A 9,691-nucleotide genomic window follows, 5' to 3' on the forward strand; every position below is an offset into this window, starting at 1 on the left:
TAGTTTGCCTGTCAAATCCCCAAAGAAGGGGGTGATGTGGTAAAAAAAGACCTAGTGCTATTATTTTGTTGTTGTTGTTGTTATTGAGCATGTTCTTAACAGGTAAAGAAAAAAATATATAACAGAGATAAAGCAGACCTAGACATTAGTCAACTTGAATCTTACCCCCAAATAAAATTAACTTAGTTACAAGTCAACAAATCAGTAACAAGGTCTATTGCCCTTCAGGGTGTGTTAAGGACAAGTCACAAGAGTAGGGAGGGGCTACTGAGCTTGACTCTGAAGCCTTTGATGTCAATTGAAGAGAGCACCATGGTCTTCCTCACCCCACCTTTACTCATTTGTTAGTGTTGTGAGAAAACGAAAGATATAAAAAGTGTAGAGAGCCCAAACACACACACACACACACACACACACACACACACACACACACACACACACACACGGTGCAGGGTACCATTTCAGTGCAGAGTCTAAATGGCCATCTCCTTCTACTCTGTTTCTCTGAATGCAAATCTGATCATTTGTTAGGACTTGGATATCCCAAAACTGCATTAAGCGATAGGCTACCAAGCAACAGCCAGATGTAATGGCCACTTAAAACATTCTGGAGTCAATCAAAAATATAATGTCGTCATCCCAGATTTCCAGAATCAATCCCTTATGCAATTGGCAGAGTGTAATTAGATCCCATTTCCTCTAAAGTAGAAAGTAGTCCTGGGTGAAGTACAAAAATATGTCCTGCTAGTAGCAAACTATGCCTCCCTAGAGTATTTTTGTGACACAAAATTTATGCCCAAGAGTCTGGCACAAAGAACACCGAAACCACCCAATCTAAAAAAAGCCTAGAAACTGATGAGATGCCAGAGCCAAAGGCTATCTAGCATTGCCTTCACTGGGGAAAATGAAGGAATCTTGAAGGTGAGCCTAACCACACAGATCTGCAGTCTGACCTACTCAGGATGCTAAGACAGGAAGATAGCAAGATATATAGTTCTAGAGTCCTACCTACTCAGGATGCTAAGATAGAAAGACTGTAAGTTCAAGGCCACCAGGACTACATGTTGAGGGAAAGCTCAACCTAGGCAAATTAGTTAGACCTTATCTCAAAAGCTAAGACGAAAACACAAGAGTACAGCTCGCTGATGGCGTGCTCACCTAGCATGCATGAGGCCCTAGGTTCAGTCCCCAGGACCACAACCACCAAACAACAGTAACAAAACGAGAAATCTAAATTAGACAGATTTAAAGTTGCACTTTGAGAACTTTTAACATAGGTCACATCCCAAACCTACCAGCATAATTTAGGATAGGGAACACGGCTATTACTCACACATATTCCCTGTGTCTTCTATTCAAAATGGCCTTACTGTACTCCCTTCCTCCCACTAGCACCGACAATAACGATCACTAGAATTAGTTTGCATTTCTATACAAGTGTCAGTCATATAAATGCAATGATATCATATATAATTATTTTTGTCTGGTTTGATGCATGCTCTCTCTCTCTCTCTCTCTCTTTCACACACACACTCACAGAAAAATACACACACACACATACACACACACATACACACACACATACACACACACATACACACACACACACACACACACACACACACACATTCCTTTTGCTGAGTGCTATTTCATTGCATGGGTCTATCACAATTGTTTATGTGGTTCAGGATTTGTCTCCAAGTCCTTACAGAGTCATAGTGATGTCACTCGAATGGAAATGGCTAGATCACATGGCGTGCACTCATTTACCATCTGAAGAGTCTTCTAAACTGTTCTCTGAAGTGTCTTTTCCACTTCACACTCCCTCCAGTAGCGCGTGAGAGTTTCAGGTTCTCCGACCTTCATCAGTGGTTGGCGTTTTTATTCTGTTCTAACCTTGGCTACTCTACAAGGTGTGCGACTTGTATCTTACTGTGAGAAGGTGTGCAGGAAGGGGTACCATGTGGACTTTTATTTGTAGTGACAGAACGGTCTTATCTTATATGTCAATTGTGGTCATGGTTAATCTAATCTAGACATACGGTAAAATATCACACTTCAAAAAACAAAGGAAGTTGCATAAAAACTGGCAAAATTTAAATATAGTCCTTATCTGATCATTAGTATTATAAATTAGCGTTGACTTCTATGTCATTACAATTTGCAAGTCACACATAGGCTATTATCATCTGTGGTGCTGAGTAAAGATAACGAAGAAAATCTCTTCTATTTTTACAAGTTCTTATACATAAAACTATTGAAAAAATAAGGGATAGTAAACTGTACTGGACTTTGGGGAGCTCAGAAAATGGAGTAAAGAAGTTGAGCATTTAGTACAGTTGCCTAGCCCAACTGCCATTTTATAGAGACTATTAAGTATTTATAAATTTCTCGGACTTCATACAACCCAAAATATGGCCATTTGACAGGATTCTGGCCAAGAAATATATAATAATAGGTCTGCCTGTTTCATAATTGGTTCTCATCACACTGCCTGTTTAAAGGCACTTTTTATTTTGCCAGGAAAAATCCTCCTGTGTTATTTATGTGCATGTATCCTCACTCTTGCTGCATCAGTGAACTGGATGACAGCTCAATTTGAGGCAGGCAAAAAAAAATCCTTTAGGGAGATCTGTGTTTTGCGGGGGCCGTAGGGGGAGGGGGAGAAGATGATATAGCCTTTCAGAATAGAAGCCATGTGACATTGACTAAGGAAAACCTGGGAAAGTGAGAATAATGTTCTTGCTCCTGAAATGAGATCTTTAAAAGCAGAAGACAAAGGGAAATAAAAACAGCTGCATTGTTGTCGTATACAAAATTGCTCCAGGTGCCCCAACTTTCAACAACCACCCCTTAGTCAGTGGCCATGAACAGTCAAGGTGATACCACCATTAGTAAGAAAAAGGGGGGAAGGGGACTTGCTAAATTTGTTAGCGTTTTTAGCAATTAAAGTATTTTAAATTAAGTGCATTTTAGACAGTGCTATTGCTACTAAATACCACAGTATAGCTGAAACCTTTGCATGATCCCACAATGTTTCTAAGGTATCCTTGTAATTCTGCTAAAGCAACATGATAGGGTTGTTACCATAGTTACCATGTGAGTGTAGTGTTGTACTACATGACTCTACACCACATCACTAGACTATGGGCATCTTCAGCTCCATTGCAATCTTACGGGAACACCATCATACATGCATTCCATCGTCATATATATTCTAGAGACCGCTGGAGAGGAGCTGTTTATTTAGGGCCCCAAAATATTCTCCACCATATTTTCTCACCAATAGTTACTTTATGCATCTAGAATTGAGAAGAAAATGTCTTTGGGGACAATGTTAGCACATCGCTTTTGTTTGTTCTGATATGGACTGGATGGCAGGGGAATGTAGACACCTCTTTCTGGAGGCCTTGCTTAATGACATCTTCGAATCTCACGGGCCCTGCTTTCTGTTTGCTGATATTAGGTTTGGAGAGAGTGTCTGGAAACTCAACAGCCATGACAGCTGTTCTGATTTGGAAGATACCAGAAGAGGGGATTGGGGGTGGGGAGGCAGAAAAAGCTTTGTGAGAACTCTCCAGACCTTCTTCATACTTTTCGTGTTTTTAAGACTAATTTAAAATTAGCTTTAAGAAAGATTTTGGGAAAGGCAAAAGCCAAGATGCAGACCTTGTGCACACATTTTGCATAAAAATAGAAGAAGCAATATGTAGAGAGCGGTGCGGCGAAACAAAGATGGCGCCGACATCCAGCCTTGTCTGGATATAAACGACTTACTGCGCATGTGCAGGCTTGTCCCCTTGCTAGGGCTCCCTCTAGTGGTGAACAGCGGTACTGCACATGTGCGGTTTATGCACCAGGTGTTAGTTGACCGTTAATATGCTAATGAGGTGATTCATTCTCCGCCAATCCCTGGAGGACAAGTAGTGGGGTGATCCAAGCCCCACCAATCCCTGAGAGATAATTAGCATACTGTTGTCTATATAAGCCGAGCGATTTTGCTGCTCGGGGTCCCTGTTCAAGAGAGCTGTAACACTAAGAGAGCTGTAACACTAAGAAGAGCTGTAACACAGTAAAGGCTTGCTCGCAGAAGAATCCTGTTGCCACGCGTCGTTCTTGCTGGCGGGACATTGGGCGCGCGACAAGTGGTGCCGAGACCCGGAAACCAACATTGCCGGTGCCGAGGGGACCCTTCAGTGTGCTGAAGAGGATTCAGAACTGCGAGAAGGTAAATTAAAAGGTAAGCTTCGAGAGGCATGCCCCTTTTTGGAAGAGAGCATGTCAGAAACGGAGCAGAGTGAGAAATTAGGCTTCCGAGAGGCATGCCCCTTTTTGGATTTAAGAGAGCACGTCAGAAACGGAGCAGAGTGAGAAATTAGGCTTCCGAGAGGCATGCCCCTTTTTGGATTTAACAGAGCATGTCAGAAACGGAGCGGAGTGAGAAATTAGGAGCGCGCAAAAAGAAAAAGGTTACTAAAACAAAAGTGAAAGAGATACAAAAGGCAGAAGAAACGCTGCTGGAGGAAAAAATAGGCGTACCCTGGAGGATGAAGTACAAGTCATCCGGAGAGGATACTTTGTATCCATTAAAAGAATCAGAAGCCTTAGAACTGGCTGGCAGTGACTCTGAGCAAGAGTTGTCAGAGTCGGAGGAGGAGGAATTAGAGGAAGAGGCAGCCATATATGAGGAAGAAAGATATGGGCCTAGGTGGAGAGCCACTGTGAAGAAACCTAAAGTTATGGATCCTTTGTGGGCAAGGCTGGTAATTTTGTTTCTTTTTTTCTTTGTGTGGGATAGAGAAGCCACTGACCGCAAGCTTAAGCCCGGACCAAAACCTCTTTGGCAAATGGTCCCTGCCTGCTTAGAGGATAAACGATGTGAGGAAGCCATTAGAGCCGTTAGGACAGGTCAGAGGGTCCTTGCAGAGCAACAAGAAAGTATGTCAGAGGGAGAAAAGGTCTTGAAAGAAAAAAAGAAAAGAAAAGGAGATAAAAGGAACAGAGAGAAGGCAAAGATAAAAAATGGGGTCAGTGCAGCTTTTCTTGTGGCTCAAGTTGAGGCTATTGCTAGGTATGTGACTAGGCTCTGGAAACCTCACAGAGTCATACTGATCAGATTTGATAGAGGTAGACCGCCTGAAAATTTATTCAGGAGAATCAAACAAAAAGATAAACTTGAGTGTGCCTACTTGGATTCCTGGTCTCAAGGAGATTTAGCAAGTGACAAGGTGCTTCTCTTAAAAAAGCAGTTTCAATCAGCCCTTGGAGCCTTGCACCTGTAGCTAAGATATGTGTAGCCACTTCAATTTTGTTTTCTGACTGGTTTTAAATGTATAAATATTCTCTACATGCCTTGGTTATGGACTATTGGCTTTTAAGTTATTGGATATGGTTTTTAAAAAGGTCAATTTCACCACCCTCCTCATGTTGGGATTAACCCTCGTGGCCTGATCCAGCTAAAACTTTGGCAGATGGATGTCACACACATATCTCAATTTGGAAATTTAAAATATGCTCATGTTTCTGTTGATACCTGTTCTGGTATTATACATGCTACTCTGATGACTGGTGAAAAAGCTCGTAATGCCATTAGTCATTGCTTAGAGGCATGGGCAGCCTGGGGAAAGCCTGATAGTCTCAAGACAGACAACGGGCCTGCCTACACTGCAAAGTCCTTTCAGGCATTTTGCCAGACAATGCAGGTCAAACATACTACAGGATTGCCATATAATCCCCAAGGTCAAGGAATTGTGGAAAGAGTACATCGTACCTTAAAAGAGCTTATAAAAAACAAAAACAAAAAGAGGGAATTGCCAGCGGCCGAACACCAAAAGAACAACTTTCTTTAGCTCTTTTTACTCTAAATTTCTTAATTCTGGATGCGCATGGCCGTTCTGCCACGGATCGCCATGCTGCTACTACACCTATAACTAATGCAGAAGTAAAGTGGAAGGATGTCTTAACTGATGAATGGCGTGGCACAGATCCCATGATTTCGAGATCTAGGGGAGCGATTTGTGTTTTTCCGCAGAATCAAGAAAATCCAATTTGGGTACCTGAGCGTTTGACTCAAAGATTGTCTTCTGCTCTTCCTGAAGATGAGACTACGAACCCTACTATTACTACTGGGAATGGTAATACAGGTTAATTCGCTCACTCTGTGGGCTATTGCCAGATCCTGGCCAGTACCCATGCCAGTTCATAGCAATTCTACTGTTTTGAGAATAAGACTGGCAAACATAATCTCTGGCCTTGGTTTCAATGGATGCTGTCTAATGAGCAAGGGGCATATATATATCCCTGACCCCCTTTGCTAGGTTGATGGGTGAGAATTTCGTGCTGTATAATGTTTCAGCTACCAGAAAAAATGATACCAGGTTGACCAATATTCAATATAATAACCTCTTGGCAAATAATATTGCCACTAGTACTTCAGTAATGTGTTAGATCACCTTTTTTCTTTCTGATAAGCACTAATGTCAGCAATGGTGTTTTAAATTGTAATAGCTCTGATGTAGTCTGCTATTTAGCTGAATGCTGGGATGGCACCAATGACACCGCAGTGATGGTTAAGATTCCCTCCTTTGTGCCAATCCCAGTGGAGGCAAACCCAGATAGCTTTCCTATTCTTAATTTGCTGAAGAGATTTTGGAATTACGGCAGCCATAATTTCAGCCATTGTGCTGACTGATGCTGCAGCTACCACAGCTACAATTACTATGACCAATCAAATACAGACGGCTGAGACTGTCAATCAGATTGTAGAAAGAACTGCAGAGGCACTAGAGATACAAGAAAGAATTTAATACCCATTTGGCATCTGGCCTTCTATTAGCCAGTCAAAGGATAGATTTAGTTCAAGAACAAATTGAAGCACTGTATCATATGACACAGCTGTCTTGTGTTTCCTCCCTTAGAGGTTTATGCATTATTCCTTTGTGAGCTAACTTTTCTCAGCATTTTCAACAGAGCAAAGAAATCTCGAATTATCTGAAAGGAAACTGGTCCATGAAAGCAGAGCAACTATCAAGACAATTGCTGATGCAGATTGCTGTCCTCAACAGCACTAGGCTGGACCCCATCACAGTTGAAGACTTTACCTCATGGGTTACCAATGCTTTCTCCCTTGTTAAGGAGTGGGCGGGCATGTTTGTCCTGGGGAGTTATTGTCCTCCTGGGATGCGGAGTAGGTCTCTGGCTTATTGGCTGTTTAAAAAGAGAACATGCCAGACACAAAGTGGTTGTTTACCAGGCTATGACCACCATTAAAAAGGGTACTTCTCCCAACATATGGCTGGCCTCTTTGAAAGATCAAGAGTTCGCCCTAGATCATTTTTGTCACAGTCATGTGGAGTCATTGTATCCAGGGACGGGCAACTTTCCTCGAACTCGGACCAACCTAAGACACGGGGCCCGGTGGCGATAGGGTAACTCTATGACGGGTAAGGCCGAGTTTGGATGAGAATGACCTAAGACAGGAGCAATGACAAGATTGACGTGACACCCAGATCTAGACCAGTCATTTTATTAAACAAAAAAGGGGGAGATGTAGAGAGCGGTGCGGCGAAACAAAGATGGCGCCGACATCCAGCCTTGTCTGGATATAAACGACTTACTGCGCATGTGCAGGCTTGTCCCCTTGCTAGGGCTCCCTCTAGTGGTGAACAGCGGTACTGCACATGTGCGGTTTATGCACCAGGTGTTAGTTGACCGTTAATATGCTAATGAGGTGATTCATTCTCCGCCAATCCCTGGAGGACAAGTAGTGGGGTGATCCAAGCCCCACCAATCCCTGAGAGATAATTAGCATACTGTTGTCTATATAAGCCGAGCGATTTTGCTGCTCGGGGTCCCTGTTCAAGAGAGCTGTAACACTAAGAGAGCTGTAACACTAAGAAGAGCTGTAACACAGTAAAGGCTTGCTCGCAGAAGAATCCTGTTGCCACGCGTCGTTCTTGCTGGCGGGACATTGGGCGCGCGACAGCAATATGAATGGGATTCTGTGTCTACACTTCTCTCCAGAAATGTGAACAAGGAGTGGATACTTCTGGCTAACCCTGGAGAAGGGACATGGAGGTGAGATTTTGGATTTTCTACCACATCTATACCTATTTAATGTGAAGAGGTAACAGCATGAGGTGCCATTCTTGCTCCAGGGTTCTTCCATGAGGCCAGCAAAAAGACTGTCGAGCACTCTTCCAACCAGTGTTCTCTTCACAGGAACGGCCCAGAGGGTGTTTGCTAAGGAACATACTTCATGCTACACTGTCTCAGAATGTGCTTCCTGGAAGTCCAGCCTGACACATCAACCCATTCTTGTAGTAAATTCATGAAATCTGCAAACTAAGATACCATACCCACAATAAGTTAAGAGCTCTGTCTCTTTCCATCTCAACATCAGCTATTTCATGCTTCTCAGCACACCACGTGGTATTGCAGCAATGCTCGACACCTAGGGACACAATTAAGCTTTGCGTAAGTTGGGAATCTGTTCATCTGGATTGGAAGACTACATTTACCTAAATTCTGGCACTTCCTATGTAGACCAGGTGTGGGCAGTTATCTTACTGTGGAGAGTGTTTCCTGGAATGCTCCTTGAGTGTGTCAGTCTAGTGCCCTGACAAGGTTGTCACATTCGCACATGAATGTCCTGTGGTGCTCTGCTAGGAAGTGTGTGGGTGGTGAAAGAAAACCAGGTAAGGAGTGAAAGCTAGTCTGGGGGAATCTACCTCAACCTCAGACATGTAGGAAAGCAGGTAAAAGCATGATTGTCAACATACCTCCTCAAAATGGACTCTCCCCTGTCAGATAACACAAAGGTCATGGTTGCCAGTACTGTGAGGACAAGATCTTAACTACTACATGATTTTACTGACGAATGACATTAAAAAGAAACTTTTCTAAGCTGTAGTAATTTCAGTGAAACATGATAGAGGGGAGACTAAACTCCCTTTCTTTTCTCTCCACAGAACACTGACATTACCAAGTCATTTGCCACTCAAAAAAGGTGGCTAAAAGTTCCAGGAGCAAAAATAAAGTAGGAGAGAAAAAGAGTACCAAACAATTAATGATTTAAAACTGTATGCCACACTTTTTGGAAGTTTCGATGCCTATGGTCTTGTCAGCATTTGCCATTTTTAATTTTAACTTGCTTTGTTGTTTTCTCTCACTCTAAATAAATTTCTACATTTGTACCTAATTGGGGACCGTTTCCACAAAGAGTATATAAATTTTCATCGATTTTTCAGTCCTTACACAATTTAGATCCATCCACGAGGCACATTTGGGGGAGGGGCGGGGGATAGGGGGGAGTCAGGTCTTATTATCAGTGCGTCAAACATCTATGATACCTAGTGAATCTTTTTTATTTATTGATTCACTTTGCATTCTGATATCACCCCCCCTCCCAGTACCCATTCATACAGATCCTCCCCCATTCCCCACTTCCTTTCTCCTCTAAGAAGGGAGAGCAATGTTGCTCCTCTCCCCCATCCCCTGACCCCTTCACCGTCTTCTCCTGTACACATCAAGTCACTGAAGGATTAGGCGCATCCTCTCCCACTGAGGCCAGACAAGGCGGCTTAACTAGGGGAAAGGGATCCACAGGCAGGCAACAGATTCAGGGATAGCCCCTGCTTCAGTTGTTGGGGGACCCACATGAAAACCATATGCTACATACGTGCAGGGGACC

General features: G+C 43.0%; 1 long non-coding RNA gene across 1 annotated transcript; it reads left to right on the top strand.

The window, feature by feature from the left end:
* Positions 1–5,651: 5,651 nt before the first annotated feature.
* LOC148006635 (uncharacterized) lies at positions 5,652–9,199 on the top strand. Its single transcript, XR_015673780.1, has 3 exons — positions 5,652–8,076; positions 8,221–8,475; positions 8,970–9,199. It is a non-coding gene; the product is annotated as an uncharacterized LOC148006635 (long non-coding RNA).
* Positions 9,200–9,691: the final 492 nt, after the last annotated feature.

Source organism: Rattus norvegicus, chromosome 2 (genome assembly GCF_021556685.1).
Source record: "Rattus norvegicus strain SHRSP/BbbUtx chromosome 2, alternate assembly SHRSP_T2T, whole genome shotgun sequence".
NCBI lineage: Eukaryota > Metazoa > Chordata > Mammalia > Rodentia > Muridae > Rattus > Rattus norvegicus.